Below are 4,472 nucleotides of genomic sequence, written 5' to 3'. Positions count from 1 at the left end.
ATGTTAAAATTTGTTGTGAGAACATGTAAGAACCTCAACAAGACAGACAAACTAGACATATAAGAACCGGGATGGTATTGTCTCGGTCAACAATTGGAAATAATCACATGAGATTGTATGTATGAGAATTTAATTGATATGATTAAGTGTAAATAAATGGAGAAATAATCGTTCAAGGGTGTAGAGTTAGAGGACTTTAAAGTGACAGGTTAAAGCCCTCAACTTGGTTTATTGTTTTTGGTTTTGATACGCATAGTTAGCCCCCATGTAGAGGGAATCAAGGGAACTCTAGAGTGAGAGTTGGTATTATCCCTACCTAGCTGGTCTTCAGAACTATTCAAACTTTAAATTAACCAATATTCTTTATAGCATCTCTAATAAGGGTAAAGAATAATATTGCTCCTATTTGGCACAACACAATTTTGCATACTTCCACAACATAATTTTTATACTTATTACTGATTCATGATAAGGAAAAAGATATTTCATATTCAGTGCTTCTTATCTTACAAAAACTCAAGTTATCTTTAGAAGTTGTTATTGTTTTATCAAAATATCCAAAATAACAAAAAGAATTGAACTTTAATTACTATGATAATATCTTTAGTTTAAGTAATTATCTTTTTGAAATAGATATATATATATATATATATATATATATATATATACATTCAGGATCAAGTTTTTGGTGTTGTTGCAAAGTAGGAAAGATAAGTGGAGAATATAATTACATACATTATTATAATGTTGCATATAAACAGTCGGGATCAATACCTTTTGAATAATAATAGGTTTAACTTTAAATGAATTAGCTGCTACAACAGGATTTTTATTACTATAATGAAGTTCATCTATAGTAGGGTTTTCATAATCTCTAAAAGGTCTAAATTCTTGATGAATTTCCGCATTTTGATTATTTTTGTTCGTCATTTCTCGAATATTTTGAACTTTTTTAGTATTTTTATTTTTTTGACTTTTTAATAGTTCTTTCTAATTTAAAATTGTAGGGCACTAGTCCTTTAGAACCAGAACTATGTATACATTACTACAAGATAAAATAAAATCACACAAAAAAGAACTTATATAAAACAACACTGCGTTATTCGTATAATAAATCTAAATGTTTAAATAATGCTTTCTAAAAATAGAAATTTGTTTTCCTAAAATTCCTTTAAAATTGTACTAAAATTTTTGTTTTCTCCTTGGCAACGGTACCAAAAACAGTGTGTTCTTTTGTTTTATATATTTCTGATTCTAACTCCACCGCTAAGAACTAGATGTAACTTTCCTGACAACAGAAGCCAAAAACTTGATCCCTATCTGGTACGAGAGTACTACAATATATGTGTAGTTAGATTCTCAATTCTCTTTATTTTTATTTCTTTCTTAATAGCAGTGTCAAATACTTGACTCCGAGGCAAGTTAGAGTGCAACTGTTGTATTTAAATATTGGGATACTACACAAATATACGTATAGTTATCAAGTAATATAGGATTTTTTTATTATGCCTCAAAATATCGAACCCGCTGGGAGAACTACATACTCTTAAGAAAAAAATTAGATAACAAACTCTACTTTGAAAAAGAGACTTACTCAAACTATAGATAATATGGTAGTAATGAAAACTCAATTTTTTTTGGTAATTTTGATAATTGAAAATAAATTAAACAACTAACTAAATTTAACTAGATTTTTGTAAGATAAAAGAATTACAAATAAAATATTTTTCCCTTATTATGAATCAGTATCAAGTATAGAAATTCTGTTGTTGAAGTATTTAAATTGTGTTGTGAAAAATAAGAGCAATATTATTCTTTACTCTTACTAGAGATGTTATAAAGAGCATTGGCTAATCTAAACTTTGAATAGTCCTGAAGACGTGCTAGGTAGGGAAGAAAATAGCTCTCACTTTAGAGTTCCCTCTTCTCCCTCCACCTGGGGGCTTACCTCTCGTATCAAGACCTAAAACATTAGACCAAATTGGGGGCTTTATTCTGTCACTCTAAAGTCCTCAAACTCTATAACCTTCAAAGTTTATTTCCTTATTTATTAGCAGTCAACCATATAAGCTACATTCTCATCCATATAATCTTATATGATTCTACCATTACTTGACTGAGATAATACCATCACGGATCTTACATGTTCTCACAACGAATATTAACATCTTAATTGGCCAAATCAAGAAGTACATGCAGTACAAGAATTAAATCATCACAGCTTATTCTAGCATTACAATTCAATATTTCACACAACTTCTATCCAAAACTTAATTACTTATCATTTTAAAGAAAAAGATAAAGAAAAATACTCAAGAATCATTGATAAAATACAACAACAATTTAGTTTAAAAGTAGAAAATGTAAAAACACAAAAAAGTCTAAATTAAGACGAAATGTAGTCACAAAGATAAAAACTTATCTCAAATTCCTCTCCACCAAACTATTGAAATTCCTTTGAATCGCTTCTTTTCTCTTATAATCCTTCCTAGGTATGGTTGCCCAACCCTAGTGGGCTAAAATCTCTATATTTCACTAACAATCTACAATGGATTCTTACTTAGAAGTATCTAATCACTTTCTCTTTCACTTGGAATGAGAAAAGTGAGAAGAAGCCTTAAATAAGATCCATCAACTCCCTACTTTCGTCTTTCTAAAAGTGTCCTAAGTCTTATATCTCTCTTAATTCAATCTAAGTCTTCCTTTTTAAAGTTTTCCAAAAGGTGATTTGGTGTCTCTTCAAAATGTGCCCTCATTCAATGAATATTCCAAGAGTTGCCTTTTTCTGAGAGCCATTTCAATGAATTTTTGTGCCCATTAACATTCATCCATGATTTCAACAAGACTTGCTTTAAATACCCTTTCAAAATTCATCCAAAATTCCTTGAATATTCATCATAACTACCTGGTGCATAAGTTCAATGTCTTCAGTGTTTAGACACGACCTTCTCTGTCTGTTGGTGTTTAAGAGTTAGTTTTGGGCGCTTAAGTGCCATAGTTCATTTTCACACCTTTTTAATTATAGCTCTAAATTTGGTCCTTTTTCACTCCTTTCACCATATTTCATCTATTTAATCGTACCTGAAAGAAAAAAATATAAATACCTTCCATTAAAGTGCAATGTCTTCAAAAATAAGTATAAAAATGTGTACAAAAATGTTATATATTTTAGGTGTATCAATTACCCCTAAATAGAGAAAGAGGTAGAGCAGAAGATTAATAAAAAACGAATATGCAGGTGAACATTCAGTTTTTTTATTTTTTAAATTTAGTTGATATGCCTTGTTCTATTAAAGCAAAATTTCTCATAATGGATGTTGAATAAGGGAGTATTTCAAGTTGATCTGAAGCCCCATGCCTAACCAGTCGGCTCCAATAGAGCACGAGAAAATTATTTCCCAGACAGATGGAATACGATCGTTCTTCTAGAAATTATTTTAGTATGTTCGGATCAGTGAAGCGAATTGTCCGGTCCCAAAACAATTGGCTAGAGCTTTAACGGATCGATCAAGACATTTGTTGAGCAGGAAAATCTATTTGTGAAGCTATTTAACCGAGCTAAGCACTATGTCACTAAAGGAGATCTTGTGGTAGAATGCCAGAAGCCCACTGAGACTTCGGTGGAGTACATTCTACGTTGGAAGAATTTAAGCATGAAGTGTGAGCCATAATTACAAGAGCAACACGCGATTGAGATCCTACTCATGAGTATCCACGGTCCAATAGCTTTCATGAAAACTACAAGAAGAGGTTAAATAAATAGAATTTTAAGATAAGACAAGGCTAGTGAGACATTTGAAAAGAGGTCTGGGACAATAACAACAGTTGACAAAGGCAAACAACCAATGCAGATTCAGACTGAGCCGTCTTAATAGTTCAATCAATCTAGCCAGTTGCCTTTTTAGCAAAGACCCTACAAAACAGATGGAATAAAGGGTTCATCAATGATAGATCGTTTGAATAGAGTGTATTCCATTAAAGATGAAGCGAAAACAATGATGTTCCAAAACTTGATCAAGAAGCCTGAATTCAGATTGTTTGAGCCCAAGAAACGAGAGAAAGTTGGCAAGAATGATCACACCAACTATTGTCCATACCACAGATTTCTCAAACACAACATAGAGGGCTACTTCAGCTTCAAGGATTAGCTTAAGAGGAATTTGAAATTTTAAAATATAATGATTCTAAGAGAATATTTGAAAAAACCTGAAAGATGTTCCATCAATATGATTTCGGTCAAGCCAAACTCTTTGATTAATCTGTATGTAGTTGAGGATGGATGGACCATGGTTTGGACTAAATCTTTCATGAAGATACTAGATCAAATTCAGAGTGCTTCAGTGCAAGCCTCCGCTCATAGTCTCCAACCAGCTGAGCTAGTACTAGCGATTACACCAGAGAAGTCGCTACAACAAGAGAAAAATAAGAAAGAGTGTGTGGACAAAGCAAACACTGATAAGGCAAAGAGCAGA

This window comes from Phalaenopsis equestris, unplaced genomic scaffold (genome assembly GCF_001263595.1).
Source record: "Phalaenopsis equestris unplaced genomic scaffold, ASM126359v1 Scaffold199854, whole genome shotgun sequence".
NCBI classification, from domain to species: Eukaryota; Viridiplantae; Streptophyta; class Magnoliopsida; order Asparagales; family Orchidaceae; genus Phalaenopsis; species Phalaenopsis equestris.
The sequence above is the reverse complement of the archived record's forward strand: the minus strand, read 5'-3'. Positions refer to the sequence as shown.